Raw genomic sequence first — 17,742 nt, 5'->3', positions numbered from 1 at the left:
TCTCCTTTTCAAATTTCAAAGTGAACTCAATCATCACCTTCCCACCCTGTCTCACAGAGAGCAGCATTGTCAATATCAGCAGAAAATTGTGCTATTCTGAAACAAGTAAATTTTTTTATTTATTGTTTAACTAATTTTATTTGGCATCTTTAGAGTTTGCAATCTTTTTCTCATGGTTGTAATGGCCTCGAGTACTTTAAGAAAATCTTACAATAATATTTGATGCAGGTGAGAATAACACTTAAAACTATATCATTAAACTCAGCCTAGAAGCTTTCATTTTCCATCGTTACCATAGTAACATATAGGACATTGCTTGGTCGTAAAGATCTAACTATTAAAGTCAAATGTATTCAGCACACTGAATGTTTCTTTAACAGTTAAAAAAAGTACAAGTGTACAGATGCTCAAATCTGAAGCAAAAGCAAATTGCTGGAGGATATCATCAGGTCAATTAGTCACTGAGAGGGGGAAGAAATTGTCAAGGTTTTGAGCCAAAACCTTGCATCAGAACTGAAAGTGGACAGTGACAAGAGGCAGTATAAATAGGAGAGAGAAAGGGTGATGCAGGGTCCAGTAGGTAATAGAAAGGAAGATGGGCAGAAGTTGGCAAGTGGTAAGGATGTGTGGGGGAAGGGTGAAGGCAGGGGATAATAGATGGAAGCAGTCAATGAAAAGAAATGAAGCTGCAAGCAGATGGAAGGAGGAGAGGACAAAGGCAGAGACAGAGGCTGGAGGGTAATGAGGTGTGGCACAAAGGCCTCAAGTGCTGGAATCTGGTAAGCAAGGAAAGTGATTCAGGGGGAGATAAAGGGCAGATGGAACCAGATGGGGAGGGGGATCCAATGATAATGAAAATGAGTGGTCATCATTTATACTGTACAATGTACATATGCACCAAAACTCTTACTTGCCACAGCCAAATAGGTACCACATGAAGTAAAAAACAACTTCAATAGTATGTATTAGATCAACATAAAAAGAGATTATAAATACAAAAGATACTGGATACCAGAGTGCAAGAAAGAAAGTGGCATTCAAAGGTCCAGATAGTCTTTTTTTGTGGGGTCAGCACGGTCCATAATTAGTGTAACAAGAGGAAATTCAAGATCCTGACAGCTGTTGGAAAGAAACTGTTCTTGAACCAAGAGGTGCTGGTCTTCAGGTTTCCTGAAGGTAGCAGTGAGAAAAGGTTGTGACCACGGTGATGGGAGATCCTTTATGATGTTGACTGCCTTCTTATGGCAGTGCCTCACATGGATGCATTCAGTGGATGGGAGGTCAGATTCTGTGATGGTCCTGGCTATGCCTGTTACCTTCTGGAACCCTCTGTATTCCTGGGCAATCAAATTACTAAACCAGTCTGTGAAGCAACCAGTCAGTATACATTGAACAGTATACCTATAGAAGTTTGATGACATGCCCAATCTCCTCAGGCTTCTTAGAAAGTAGAGGCATTGAAGAGGGTGAAGTGTGGAACTTGGAAACCAGGAGAGGTAGGAGGACAAATATGGATGATGGGGAGGGGGCTGGAGGTTGGGTGTCACAAATGGAAGCATTGAAGGTAAATTGGAAGGAGAGAGTAAAAGGAGCACAGGAGTAAGGGTGACCTGAAATTGGACAATTCAATGTTCATCCAAATGGGCTGTAGACAACCCAGATGGAATTTGGTTTTGTTTCTCTTCTTGGCATTAGGCCTCATGCTGAAGGTGAAGAAGGCCAATGGGTCAGCATGGGAAGGAGAAAAGAAACTTAAATGAATACAACCAGGAGTTTGGAAACATTCCCATTCCTTGCTGTAACCCACCATACTAATATATCTGGGTCTGAGTGAAAAGTATGGTTTTCTTTTAAAGTAAGGACCATGTTTCTTATTAATTATTTGTAGGAAGGCTGCCTTCCATGGAATAAAAGTGAATTTCCATCTCTCTCAATCCCTCATTTTACTCCAGATTTTTTCTAATGGCAATATCACATATACACACTTTGGCAAGAATGCTATATTTTATCAGTCAGAGTTATAACAGGATTCCCTATGAAGATCATTGCAATTAAAATTACAAGAACCAAGTGCCAGAAAGTACAAAGGTCAGTTTTCTTTTTGAAAGATATAGCAATTCTGCTGTTACGGTTGATTAAAGGAAGCTTAACAGAATTACGTGAACTAGGACATGTTATATTGGAGAAGCAAGAAAAGAGCAGATGATGCTCCATTTTCATTCTACATTTAGCAATGCTAATACAGGCCACTCCTGGGTTATGAACAGATACTTGCAAGTCCATTTTCTTTTTTGCAAGTCAGAAAATACACACACACAAATCAAAAATCACTTGATATGGTAACCAGACCTTCACAGATTTGGAATGGATGGCATCAAAATAAAATAACAAGTGTTAAAGTTGAGAGAGTGGGAAAATTAGTTCTGCCATTCATAGAAACAAATGTACATTGGACTTTTGAATGTAATAATATTCTGAAAGCTCAGTTGCATGCAAAAATGTACACAAGTCAGGCATTTATAATCTAGGGATGTCTTTTAATAGATAACATTCTTCTATTAAATCAAAGGGAGTGAATCTATGTGATGTAATCCCTGGCAGAGCACAGCTACAATGCAAGGTTTATTATCCAATCATTGCACCACTGGAAAATTACCTCTTCAGACGCCTTGGGTTCTCTGAAACATTTTATTTTACCAAATGATTCCTAGAAGTTCAAATAAACTTTATGCACTCATTCTCTTTTTTCTTTCAGTTTGGTTGCTACAACCTTAAAGAAATGAAAGAACTGCCAAATATCATTCCCCCTCTCATTACATCACATTACATCTGCTTGACACTACATTACTTTATAGTTGGAAACATGGAGTGTTGCAATTGGAGTCATATAGTGTGGAAATAGGTTCTTTTCCAATAAAACAGCCCCCATTCTTCATTCCTAATTAATTAATAATTAAACAATAGTTCCAAAATACCATTGCTCCTCGACTTCATGTGGTTTGTTCAAATTGAAAAGGCTGAATAATGCATAACTTGTCAGTCATTGATTTGATTGTAAAATACAGTTGTGGGCAGATTAATTTTGTTCACGTTGTCTTTCTGGGATTTTCTGCTTTTCCCCTGCAGAAGATATGGAATGGTTCACCACATGATAGGGTGCCATTGGGTTCAAGCATTCACCCTCAGAAAAAGCAAGGAAATCAATCATACTAAAGAGTCTAATTCATCTGACATTTGGATCCAGGTGCATCATTGGAGCAGTGGATTGAAACCTGTGTTTTGTATTTTGTCTTTAAAATAATTTGGATAGTCTTGAAGCTGGTCATCAATCAAGTGGCAGTGCTTTATACTGGTGTTAACTTTTCTTCCCTCGATTAGCAAGTTAAGTTATTAGATAAGAAGTGTATTCAAAATATTCTGCCTCTGTTTTATCATGTAAGTGTATAATATTATCATGTTACTTTAGACCATGAGAAAACATGAATATGTCAGATTTATTATCCCATCAAAGATTCGGATGCATGAAATTCATTTGATAGCTGGAGACATTACATGTCAGAAATCCCTACAGAAAATTAGCAGGAAGTTATTTACTGTGATAGACACCATGCCACAAAATTGAACTGATGAAGGAAGTCAAGTTGCAGTACATAAAACTTTGGCTTGGCCACACTTAGAGCCTTGTGTACAATTCTGCTCACATATTACAGGATGTGGAGCCTTTGCAAATGGTGCAGAACAGACTTACCAGAATATTGTCTGGATTATTGTCTGCAGAGAGGTTGAACAAACTTGGGTGGGTTTCTCTGAAGCATCAGAGACTGAAAGGCGAACTGGTAGAAGTTTATAAAGTTATGAAAGGGAATGAGAGCATAGAGAGTCAGAATCCTTTTCCAAATTTAAAAAAAAATCACATATTAGACAATGTGCATTTCAGGAGGGGCGGGACATTTTAAAGGAGGTTCATGGGACAAATTTTTACAGTGTTAAGTATCCAAGACAGACAGCCAGGAGTTGAGGTGGAAACAGATATAATAGTAATGTTTAAGTAGCCTCAAGATAAACACATGAATAGGCACGGATTAGAGGGTGTATCATGTGTATCAGCAGAATTTTAATTGAATTTGCACATTGTTTTTGACAAAGACATATGGAATAAAGCTCTGTTCCTGTGCTGCACACTTTCATGTTCTATTTATATGAAAGGGAAATACAATTCAGTTTGTTCCCACCAAGTTTTAAAAAAAGATATTCTGATCTCCATAGTATACCAAAATAATTTAGGTTTATGTTTAAGAACCCAGCAAGGTTGTTGGTAGCAAGATTTATGAATGTTCATTGTTATGTAGGCCATCTAGATACATCCATATAGAACAAATTTATAATTCTTCAGTTGTAGCATCAAATGGTTTATGTAAATATCCAGATTTGTTAATCTCAGCATATATTTTGAGAATGGAAACTACCTGCCAGCGACCGTATTATCAGACCATAATCTGAACCAAAATTGATTTGTTTTATTATTGGTTTATTCCCCCTCGATAACTTCCTGTATCTTTGCTACCATAAGGTGTAGTGAGAGGTAACTCACCCGTCTTCTAGGTCTTTCCTGTGAGTCATGTGAATTAGCAATCAAGGCAAGCAAAATAATCTTAAAGTGTAGACTCAGTCGAGCCTTTCATCAGATTGCTTCCACTATCATTGGGTATGTTTAAGGCAGAATTCTTGATTAGAAAAGGAATCAAGGGTTACAGGAAGAAGACAGGAGAATAGGGTTGTCAAGGATAGAAATCAGCCATGTTGGGATGGACACAATGGGCCATATGACCTAATTCATCTCCTATTATCTTATGGTCTGATGGCTTCCCCTCGGGACTAGCATTCAAAGATGAACACAGGTGCAATAATAGTTGTGGTCCCTGATCTAACGAGAAGTTTCCACTTCCCACAATTTAGCCTTCCCTCAGCAACAGCACCGTGCCTTTTCTCTGCCGAGGCCACTAACATTGCCCATGCCTGCCTGGTTCAGGCTTCTGCCCCTTTAAGTTGCATCTTCACTTCTTAAGAATCTGTTGAATTTTCCTCAGTGGATCAGGCACCTTCCTATCTGCGCAGAGCTAGCAGTCCCACCTCATTCAGCTCCTGTTCTGCTCTTTCCATGATGTAAGAAGAAACTTTCATTGCCTCATCTTTCTTTTTTAACCTTACTAATTTTCCACAAAAAAGAATATATAGAAACTGTGAAAAAACAATATTACAATCAAATTAATTCAACATTTCCATATATACATTGAGTAAGGAAATAAAAAGTTGACACATAAAACAAAAAAAAATCTAACTCCCATGGGGAAATAAAAGATTTAAAAAAAAACAAAAACAACTGGTCAACCATTCTGACATTCTGAGAGTAATTTCATACTAGTAGAAAAGAGATTCTTACTCAGTAAACACAACTGGCTTGAAGAAAAAAAAACAACTGGAAGCAATTCAATTTTGTTTATTAATTTGAGTCTTATGAAAATATTGAATGGGTTTTTCGATGATAAAGGCCGTATCAAATGTCCGACTTCTATTTTTTTTTTCTAAATCTGAACATGACATAATGGGGGAAAGCCATTGAAGTAAAGTAGGTGGATTGTAATCTTTCCATTTGACTAATGTAGCTCTCCTTGCCATCAACATTGAAAAGGCTATTATCCTTCGGCTGAAGCAGGTGCAAAGCTTGATCCCAATACTGTGAACCCAAAAATAGCTATGAGTAAGTTTGGCTGTAAATCTAGGTCCAAAACTTCAACTAAAGTTTCAAAGGCATATCACCTTCTATTTTCCCACAACATTCTGCAGCTAATAAGTACAAATTAAGTAGAATTAAACATGGAAAACACAAGAAGCAAATTAGAAAAAAAAAAGTCAAACATCAATGAGACAAATAACCAGATGATCAATTTTTACATTTCCTTACTGAAGGATCAGTGTTAATCATCTTTCTCTGAGAATTCTTGCACCTTCATCAGTAGTACAATTGAATCTATTATGCCCAATAAAGTGGTCATACAAGTTTACCATTTGATATGAAACATGACAGTGCTATGGTACGGCAATTGAAATAAATCACCTTATTTACGCAGGCCTTGTTCTAAGGAATGCCTCCAGCATTAGGGGAAGATGTGGCTGCGTTTCATTCTTCCAAGTGATTCATTTAAAATTGAATTTAAAAAAGTTTACTTTCTGTCAAAATATTTCATTAATTCAAAGTAGTCATTCATTTGACAGTATTTTCAATGTTATTTTCGAATCAACATAATCTTCACAGCAAGATATAATCTCATAGAATCTACCAGTAACTGTTAAAACAGTATCACTTCAATGTGACTATTCATTTTCTCTTTTCAATTTGATAGTTTTTTTTTAGTATTAATGAAATTTTGCCAGACTCACCAGTTATTTAGTTGTTCTTAATGCTATGTACAGAATGTTCCTTATAGAAGGAGCTGTCTGCCAGGCCTGCTTGCCTGAGAATAGATAACATTCTAATTTCTTCAGAGCCCATCTCTGTTTTGCGCACAGATAGGTCTGCTGAAATGATCCATAGATTTTTTTTTGGAATATTTCATTGTTAACTCAAAACTAGTTCCTTAAAGCTCTCACAAAGCACAACAAAATAAAAGAAACCATTATTTATCAGTTTCCACACCATATAACATTCAGCTCAAAGTAATCAAATATCTTATTTGAGAGAAACTGTGTTGTGATATTACCTTTCCCTTGCTGAAGGCAAGCGGTAGCTTCACTGGAAATTTTTAATGAAATAAATATAAGGAAAATTTGATCACAGAATGCAAATAAGTAAAGCTGGACAGTAGCACTAAAAGTATACAACTGGGAAGCAGAGTAGAGCATGTAGTTATTCTATATTGTGCATTTAGTAACATGGACTGTTATATCTCTGTGGACATCTCACTGTAGTAACTGTTCACACACTGTCTATACATATACATACGCCCCACAGTGGTGCATCACAGTTACTACAGTGAGAAGGGTGTATTCTTACGCGGTTACAAAATAGTTCACATTATCCTGACTATATAACATTGACCAGAGGTAAACTTTCTAAGCAGGATATTTCTGATTATTTGAAAATAAACATTATTAATCAAAAACACCATCTTCTTAAAATTCACATCAATGAATGCTTGCATCCTATTCGTGTGATGGTATCGTTCATTGTCACAAGGCATTCTGGGTGTGTCGGAGAGAAATTTCGGAATACAAATTAGGTAGTAACTTTGGTTAAGTGTTCTTCTCACAAAAAAAATAGAGCTGCTGAGTGAGTCCAGCTTAGAAAACAGGTTTTGTTAGATCCATTTCACATGATGAAATGGAAATATTCTCTCTGGTAACTCTTAAGTGAAATCAGCTTGAATGCTTAAGTCTATTTATTAGCACAACTGGCAATCACATCTGGAAATGGGTCATAGTGGGCCCAATGAAAATGAGAAATCTTCTCTGTGCTACAGTGGGATTTACTTGTTGAGGCTGAAGCTTTCTTTCTGGCTGAATGTACTGTGATTACCCTGGGAAAGTTTGATGCTGGCATTGGAGGAGTCATTTTCTGAGTCTGCACCACCTGTGGGACAGCTCAGTTACCAGTACCTACTGTGCCTGATTTTCTGAGATGTGTTGCCAACCAAGGAGGCTTCCAACCACTTGGAGAAAAATGGAAAATTGACACCCAAATTCTTAGTGCAGCAACATATTGATTTCTGGAGGTTCTTTTTTTCCTCTTCCACTTTTGCCAGAAACTTCAGTGAGTTTCATGTAAAAGCTAGATTAAGCCACTATCCTTGATTTCTTTATCGCTGTTCATACTATGGCTGAGCCTTGGACTGCAGAGCCTGACAAGAGAATGATCGCAGTGATCGGTGGTGCTGAGTCTGCGGGGACCATGAATTCTAATTAAACTCTTTCTACAAGCAGATTTAAATTAAGCAAGTACAGCTTGAAAGAAACCACAAAGAAATGTTTTCAAAGTCAGAACCTCACAGACAATCTGTCAACTCCTAATCAGTTGGGGGCCACAGCCAAACAAAACCTGCTGGAATGACTCAATAGGGTTGAGCAGCATCAACAGCAGGAAAGGAATGGATGACGAAGACAGAGGCTGCTAGCGCTGGAATCTGATAAGGCAAGAACGGTGGCGTAGAGTGGCCAGATGCAAATAAAGAGGGGGTGGTGGGGAAGAGGAGAGAGGAAAGAGCAGAAAAATCCAGTAAGAGGTCACAGTGGGGGTGGGGGGGGGTTAAGAAATGGAAATAAAGTGGAGGGGGGATGAGAATGGGTGTGGACTGGGTGGGGTGGTTGGGAACGGCCACTCAAAAAACATAGGAGAAGGGAAAGAGCAGAAAAGATACAGAAGAAGAGAAAGAGGACTCATTACCTGAAATTAGAAAATTCTCTGTTCATGCCTTTGGACCATACACTGCCTAGGCAGAACATGAAGTGCTGTTGCGCTAGTTTGGCAACTACCCATCGAGCCAACCATTCCCTTCTCTGACAAGGCTGGTATGGTATTTTAATTTTTGTTTATTGGTGTGTGTAGCTGCAATAAGCAAGACTTTCAGTGCATCTGTACAGAATGACAGGAAACTCATTATCAAACAGCAATGGGGCTCAGATTTGAACCTGGGTCACTGGTCTGTAGCTGTAGCTCTACAAAATTGCTCTACATAGCCACCCACCCTGTCCTTCATCCCTTCCCACCACCCTAAGTTTCAAGCAGTCCTTTCAGATGAAGCAGCAATTCACTTCTACTTCTTTCAGTCTAGTGTGCTGTATTTTATGCTCACCATGTGTTCTCCTTGACACTGGAGAAATCAAATGCAACTTGGATGGAGCACTAAGTTCCATTTCCAGTTTTGCATTAGGGTCATCTGTGCACTGAAAAGCTTTTACCATTGAGGTTCCACACAATTCAATACTTGGTCCCTTACATTTTTTTATTATACGTACTAATGATCAGGTTTATAAGGAGGGAGCATGATTTTTAAAAAATTGCATGGTGCACAAACGTTACATATGCATTTCACAGCAAGGAGGATAACATTTTAACTGTAGGAAGATACAGAAGGTCTTGTCAATTGAGTTTAAAAATGACAATTTATTTTTGAGACATTTGAGCTAATGCAGGAGACACATTTAATGGGAGGACTCTGAGGGATGTGGAGGAATAGTGAGCACTTGAAATGTTTTATCCCAAATCCTTAAAGAAAAAGATCAGGGATGCTAAGATGGTTAAAAAGGCCTTACAGGCTGTTTTCTTTTTTATTAAATGATGCAATAAGTATAAAATATGCAAGGTTATGCCTGAACTAGATACCAGATTTTCAGACTTCAGATTTATTGTCAGAGTACATCACATACAACCCTGAGATTCCTTTTACCTCTGGGCACAGCAGAATTACCACTAATTGGTAGTGCAAAAAATAAAGTGTTTACAGCGTAAACATGTAAACAAATCACTGTAATCAGATAACAAATGTAAACCAACTGACTGGGCAATAGAGAGAGAACAAAAAGAAAATCAATAAAGTGCACAAATAACAGTCCTTAAACGAGTCCTTGACTGAGTTTGTCATTGAGGAGTCTGATGGTGGAGGGGTAGCAGCTGTTCCTGAACCAGGTGGTCCAAGTCTTGTGGCAGCAGCGAGAACAGAGCATGTGCTGGGTGGTGTAGATCCTTGATGATTGCTGCTGCTCTCCGACAGCGGTGTTCCCTGTAAATGTACTCATTAGTGACAAGGGTTTTGCCAGTGATGACCTGGGCTGTGTCTACTACCTTTTGGAGGTCTTTATGCTGCTGGTCACCACACTCTCCACCGCACCTCAGTAGAAATCTACCAGGGTTTCTGGTGTCATATCAAACCTTTGCAAACTCCTGAAGAAGTAGAGGTGCTGATTTGCTCTTTTCAATATGCCATTGGTGTATTGGATCCAGGAAAGATAGTGGTTCCCAAAAATTTAAGTTTGCTCACTCTCTCCACCTCTGATCCCCCAATGATCTGGCTTTCCTTTCCTGAAGTCAACAATTAGTTTTGGCGACATTGAGTGCAAGGTGGTTGTTTGTGCACCATTCAGCCAAGTTTTCAACCTCCATCCTGTAGGCTGACTCATCCCCTTCCTTTATACAACCCACTACTGTGGTATTGTTGGCAAATTTGTAGATGATGTTATTATCATACTGAGCTACACAGTTGTAGGTATAAGATGAGTAGAGCAGGGGGGCTAAGAAAACAGCCCTGTGGTTCTCTGGTACTGATGAAGATATGGAGGAGAAGTTCTTACCACTCCTCATTGATTGTGGTCTAGAGGTGAGGAAATCCATGATCCAATTATACAGTGGAGTGTTGAGTCCCACAGACTTGGAGTTTGCTGATCAGTTTTGAGTCTCAAATCATGTCAACTTTACTTATCGTTCATACAATACTCACACGGTAACGACGATATAGTGCTTCTCCAGGACCATAGAGCATATTGATATAAATAGGATAGAATAGAAATATGAATATTAAAATATTAAGACATATATAGTCAAAGTCCACAGTACACTATCCACATACGTTCTTGGAATTCAGGAGCCTGATGGCTTGCGGGGGGGAGAAAACTGTTGTCCAATCTGGATGTAAGGACCCGAGTGCTACAGTACCTCCTACCAGATGGCAGAAGGGTAACAGTTTACGTGAGGGGTGTGTGGAGTTCTTCACAATGTTTATTGCCTTTCACCTGCATCGAGTTTTGTAGATGTCCTTCATGGTAAGAAGAGAGCTCCCATTGATCTTTTCCACTGTCCTCACTATCCTCTGCAGGGTCTTGCGGTCCAAGGAAGTACAGCTTCCAAACCAGACGGTGATGCAGTTGCACAGGATGATCGCGATAACAGCCTCTGTAGAATGAAGTGAGGATGGAGGGTGGGACATGAACTTTCCTCACTCTTTGTAGAAAATAGAGGCACTGCTGGGCTTTCTTGACAATGGAGCTGGCTGATGTTAAGGGACCAGGTGAGTTTCTCCACCAAGTGCACTCCAAGGAATTTGATACTCTTGACAACCTCAATGGTCAGTAGACCGTGGTTCCTCCCGTGCCCTCCTGAAATCAACAACCATCTCTTTTATTTTATTAATATCCAGATACAGGTTGTTGGCTCTCCACCAGTCCATTAGTGACTGCATCTCATCTCTGTATGCTGGCTTCTCATTCTTACTGATCAGGCCCACCACATCAGCGAACTTGAGCTGTTTAGCTGCACATCCGAAGGTCAGCAGAGTCTACAGCAGTGGACTAAGGACATAGCCCTTGGGAGCCCCCGTGCTTGGTGTGATGGTCTTGGAAGTGTTGTTACTGATCCAGACTGCTTGAAGTCTCCTCGACAGGAAGTCAAGAATCCAATTGCAGAGGGAGGTGTTTAGGTCCAGCAGGCTCAACTTCCTTATCAGGTACTGAGGTAGGATTGTGTGGAATGCTGAACTGAAGTCGATAAAGAGCATTTGAACACACGAGTCCTTATTTTTCAGATGGGTGAAGGCTAGATTGAGGGCAGTGGTGATAGCATTATCCATAGAGCGGTTGGGCCTGTATGTCAACTTCAAGAGATACAGTGACGGGGACAGCAGGAGCTTGATGACGAGCCTCTCAAACCACTTCATGACGATAGACATGAGTGCGACAGGACGGTAATCATGGTGGCAGGACACAGACGACTTCTTGAGCACAGAGACAATGGTGGTGACTTTGATGCATGTTGATACCATGGCCCTCAGGGAGGTGTTAAAGATATCAATGAGAACATCTGCTCGCTGAACCGCACATCCCCTGGTCACTCTGCCAGGAATGTTATCCAGTCCAGCAGCTCTGTGGGTTGACCTTGCAAAACACTCTCTTCATACTGGCCACTGCAAGACCCAGCCCCTGATCATTTAGAGGAGAGTTATTTTTCACCTCAAAATGTGCGTCGAGATTGTTCAATGCATCTGGGAGGGAGGCATCACCAGCACAGGCAGATGGTGTAGTCTTGTGACTGATGTTATCTTGGATGCCCTTCCACATGCGTCACGTGCCCTTGTTGTCCAAGAAGTGACTATGAATGTGTGGGTATGTGCCCGCTTTGCTTCCCTGATGGCCTTAGACACCTTGGCTCTTGCGATAGCTAGGGCTGCCTTGTCGACTGTTCTGAAAGCAACTTCTCGGTTCATGAGCAGCACACGATCCTCCGCACTCATCTATGGTTTCTGATTGCAATGAATAATGATAATCTTGAGCACAGTGATGTTGAAATGCCTAATAGCTTGTTTATTGCTTATATTCTGGACACAACCTTTCAGGAATAATGCAACTCCACTGGAGAGGATGCACAGGACATTAACAGAGACTTGGAAAATTTTAGCTGGGTGAATGGATAAACTGGTGTTGTTTTATTTAGATCAGAAACGTTTGATAGGACACAAAATTAATTTTAAAAATGTAGAAAATACTGGATATAAGCAAGTCAGGCTATATCCATGGGAAGAAAAGCAAGATAAGCTTCATCAGGTTAATGGGAGACTTAACGGAGGCATTGAAATGATCAGAGGCATAGATAAAGTAAAAAGGAAAGATCTATTGACCTACCACAGGTCAAAAACAAGGAACATTGATTTAAAGCAGTCATTCCCAAAGTGGACAATGCACACCCTCCCCACCTCCATCCCCAGCGGGTGGAGGAAAGATCCAAGTAGGCAGTGAGGAAAAAAGGGGGAGTATGATAGTACGGATTCTATCACCAATGTGTATATGTATATATTGTGGTATAGGATGGTGGTGTTTGGCTGAGAGCGTAACCACGCCTACTGGCAGGTCTTAAAGAGTTGCTCCTAGCCAGACCCAGTTCATTCTGGACTGGTCGACCTACATGTGATATGCTCCAGTCTTCTAGTTAATAAAAGCCCTTGGTTTGGATCAACAAGCTTTTGATTTTTTCGACGTGCACTACAATTTTATTAACTAGAAAGTTTTCAAGGGATGGAGTGTATGCTGCGACCAGAACGCCTCAACGTCGACACACAGTCGGCTACAGCCTCAAATGATTTTAAGCACTGGGTGAGGTATTTCAAAGCTTACCTACAACTCTCCGACCCTGCTGTGGTGGAGGATGGCCATCGACTATTAGTATTGATGTCTATTGTGTTCCCGAGAGTCTACGAGAGCATCTAGAATGCAGCCACTTACGCCGCAGCCATGAAGGTGTTGAAAGGACTCTACGAGCAACCAGTAAACAGGGTCTACGCTGGGTAGAAACTAGCGAATAAGAGGCAACTGCCCGGTGAGTCCTGTAGAGCTTATAGCCAAGCACTAAGGGCACTGAGCAGAGCCTGTGCCTGCTCAGACAGAACTGCTGCTGAGAGCACAGAAAATCTCATTCGGGATGCATATTTGGCCGGGGTCCGAGCAAATGAGGTGAGGCTGCACCAGCTAGAGCACGGGGGAGAAAACCTAGAGGACGTGATCCGGATCGCAGAGACAATGGAGGATGCAGTCTTAAATATGATCACTTACTCGCAGGGCTGGACCCCATGCTATGAAGTGAGTAAGATGTCCTCCCTTAACACTACTACCCAACAGCCCACCGACGGCCTGACAGCCCCTGCTACACTGCCTCATGAGACCCCGAAGTTCTACTTCTGCAGGAGGGATAAGCACAGCAGGTCCCAGTGTCCGGCGAGGAAAGCCAGGTGCCAGAAGTGCATTAAAAATGGCCACTTTGCTGTAGTCTGTCACTCCAAAATGGCCACCATCAAACACAGCACGTCGTGTGAGGCCCAACCATCACCCTCCCATTCAAACATCTCCTCTTCAAAGCTCTCGTCCAATAAGAGCGAGGGATCCACCACGTGGCAGCGCCTGACATCATGGGGCAGGCGCCGAGTGCAGAAGGTACAGCCCGACCTCCCCGCAATGATGTTGGCCTGCTTGGACTTCCCACATGGAGCAACAACTGCCCAGGCCCAAGAGCCGATTTCAACGACCTCTTCCACCGCCATCACTGCTACCGACGCTGCCAACCAGGTACCTACTGCCTCCACCATCGCCGCTAACCATGCTACCGACCAGGGACCTGCTGCCACCAATGCTGCCGACCAGGTACCCGCCACCGTGGCTGCTGCTATTGACGCTGCCACTGCCAACGACGTTTCCGACCTGGTACCCACCACTGCTACCAACCCGGTACCCACCGCTGCTACCACCAATGACTGCCTGCCTGACCGCCCCACCACTGCTGACTGCAAACAGCGACCCCCCCCAGCACTTACCGTTGGCTGGCTGATACCCCCAGCAGGCTGCAGGCAGCAGCCCCAGCTCCTCGATGCTGACAGCTCCAGCCCGACTGCTTCTGTGATGTCACCACGCACTTTAGGCCCGACGCTGCGTGACATCATCATGTAAGGCTCCACTGTTCCCAGCACAGGTCTCTGCATTAGTGACACCAGACCAGGACTGTCCCCATCCCCCTTACAAAAGCAATGGAACTGATTAAAGTGCATGGACACCATACTAATTGCTTATTTGACTCTGAGTTTTATCATCCAGACCTGGCCCACTGTTGCAGACTGGTCATTCTCCCCACTGACTAGAAGATTTCATTGGCGACCAGATCACACTCGACTGGGGTAAAGGGGCATTGTGTGGTGACCCAGAAAGTCCAGGGCATCACATTTACCGATTTTAAACTGTTAGTCCTCCCCCAACTGTGTGCTCCCATATTACTGGGACTGGATTTTCAGTGCCAGTTCCGAATTGTTTCCCTGCACTATGGGGAACCCCATGGCCCACTCTCTGTCTATAACCACTCTACCTGAGAGGCCTCCTGCCAGCGACAGCCCACACTACCATCCCCTGCGCCCCACTTGTAGCCTTTCCACTCTCCAGGCCGCTGCTCCAGCAATCTTCGCAAACTTTACCCCTGGCTGGAAACCAGTGGCCACCAAAAGCCGGCAGTATAGTTATGAAGACAGGAAATTCATCTCAAGTGAGGTGTGCAGACTGCTGGACGAGGGCATTATCTAACCCAGCCCAATCCCTGGAGGGCCCAGGTGGTGGTGGTTATAAACGCGGAGAAACCACAGATGGTGGTTGACTACAGCCAGACAGTCAACTGTTTCACGCTTCTGGATGCGTACCCCCTCCCACGGATCACGGATGTGGTAAATCAGATCGCCCAATACCATGTGTTCTCCACCATTGACTTACATTCAGCCTATCACCAGCTCCCGATCCACCGAGAAGACCGACGTTTCCCGGCCTTCGAAGCAAACGGGCGACTGCATCGATTCCTCAGGGTACCCTTTCGGGTCACGAATTGTGTTGCGGTTTTCCAGCTACTTTCCCATATCTGGACAATGTCACTATCTGTGGCCATGACATGCAGGACCATTATGCCAACCTCGAGAAACTTTTTCAGACTGCGATTCAGCTGAACCTAACCTACAATTTCGATAAGTGTGTCTTCCAAACCACTTGCCTCGCAATTCTAGGTTATGGGGTGGAGAACAGGGTGGTAATGCCAGACCCTGACCGCATGCATCCCCTCATGGACTTGCACCCCCCCCCCCCACACCCAAAAGCCACTCAGACGCTGCCTCAATCTCTTTTTGTACTATGCCCAATGGGTTCCACACTATGCCGAGAAGGCACAGCCACTTATCAAGACCACCTCCTTCCCCCATTAACTGAAGCCAGAGCGGCCTTTGACCTCATCAAATTGGACATCGCCACTGCAACACTGCACGCTATCGACGAGTCCATTCTATTCCAAGTAGAGAGCGATGCATCCAATTTTGCACTGGCGGCCACTTTTAACCAGGCCAGCCGGACAGTAGCCTTCTTCTCCAGGACCCTCCAGTGCCCTGTCGAGAAGAAGGCCCAGGCCAGAGTCGAAGAGGTAAGTCGTTGGAGGCACTACCTCACTGGCAGGCGCTTTACACTGCTGAGTGACCAATGCATGGTCTCGTTCATGTTTAGCAATAACCAGCGAGGTAAGATCAAGAACGACAAGATTGCTAGGTGGAGAATCGAACTCTCCACCTTCAATTATGACATACTGTACCGGCATGGTAAACTTAATGACCCACCAGATGTGCTCTCCAGGGGGACTTGCACCAACATACAACTGGACAGGCTGCAGAGACTCCACGAGGAGCTCTGTCATCCAGGGGTCACTAGGTTGGCGCACATTATTAAGGCTCATAACCTGCCTTACACGGTCGAGGAGATTCGCTCCATGACCCGAGACTGCCTGGTGTGCGCTGAGTGCAAGCCCCACTTCTTCCATCCAGAGAACACCCATGTCATCAAAGCCACCCAACCCTTTGAACATCTAAGCGTGGATTTCAAGGGGCCCCTACCATCGACCAACTGTAACACCTACATTCTTACGGTGATCAATGAGTATTCTCGTTTCCCGTTCACTATGCCCTGCTCAGACATGACCACCTCCTCAGTCATAGAGGCCCTGCACAGCATCTTCGCCTTCTTCGGGTACCCCAGTTACATCCACAGTGACCGGGGGTCCTTGTTTATGAGCTCCGAGCTATGGCAGTACCTTCTGGAGCGTGGTATTGCTTCGAGCAGGACCACCAACTATAACCCACGTGGTAATGGGCATGTCGAAAGAGAGAATGCCACCATCTGGAAAGCAGTTACGCTTGCCCTCCGATCTAAAGGCCTCCTCACCGCTCGCTGGCAGGACATGCTCACTAGCACCATATACTCCATCCCCTCCCTCCTATGCACCACAACCAATGCCACCACACATAAAAGGATGTTCTCTTTCCCCAGGAAATCCAAATTGGGAATAACCACGCCGGCGTGCCTTATGTTTCCCGGGCCTGTCCTCCTGCGACGCCATGTCCAGTACTCAAAGAATGATCCTTTGGTTGACTGAGTGATGCTGCTCCATGCAAACCTGCATTATGCATACATCGAGTACCCGGATGGGTGGGATGACACAGTCTCAATAAGGGTCCTAGCCCAAGCTGGATTGGACCCAGCAGTGTCCCCAACCCAACTTCCTCCAACTCCTTCTCCCCTAGGTCATGTCCTCGAACAGAGGGATCAGCACCACCCCACCAACTCAGGCCAGCCTGTCGACAATGCCATTGGAGAATTGAGCAAAGCGGTGGTCGCACCCAACGAGCCCGCCGGTGACACGACTCGAGCGACCCCAATCCTAGCACCACGGTGGACACGCCGGATGATCAGGCCCCCCCCCCGACCATTACAGCCCCTTACCTCCCACCAGTTTTCACCCCACCTTTTCTTTTTTACAGCCCTCCATTCACCCCAGGGTCAGTTCTCAAAGAAGGGGTGAATGTGATAGTACGGATTCTATCACCAATGTGTATATGTATATGCTGTGGTATAGGATGGTTGTGATTGGCTGAGAGTGTAGCCACGCCTACTGGCAGGTCTTAAAGGGTTTCTCCTAGCCAGACCAGGTCATTCTGGACTGGTCGACCTACATGTGATACGCTCCAGTCTTCTAGTTAATAAATGCCTTGGTTTGGATCAACAAGCCTTTGATTCTTTCAATGTGCACTACAGGGCAGTCTGAATATTTCCAGCAAACTCAGCCCGCAACACTCATCATGCGATATCTGTCAGGGTAGGAGGGGGTGGGGGTGACTGCCCGGGATGGTGACTGGCCGGGACACAACT

This window comes from Narcine bancroftii, chromosome 6, assembly GCF_036971445.1.
Source record: "Narcine bancroftii isolate sNarBan1 chromosome 6, sNarBan1.hap1, whole genome shotgun sequence".
NCBI classification, from domain to species: domain Eukaryota; kingdom Metazoa; phylum Chordata; class Chondrichthyes; order Torpediniformes; family Narcinidae; genus Narcine; species Narcine bancroftii.
The sequence above is the reverse complement of the archived record's forward strand: the minus strand, read 5'-3'. Positions refer to the sequence as shown.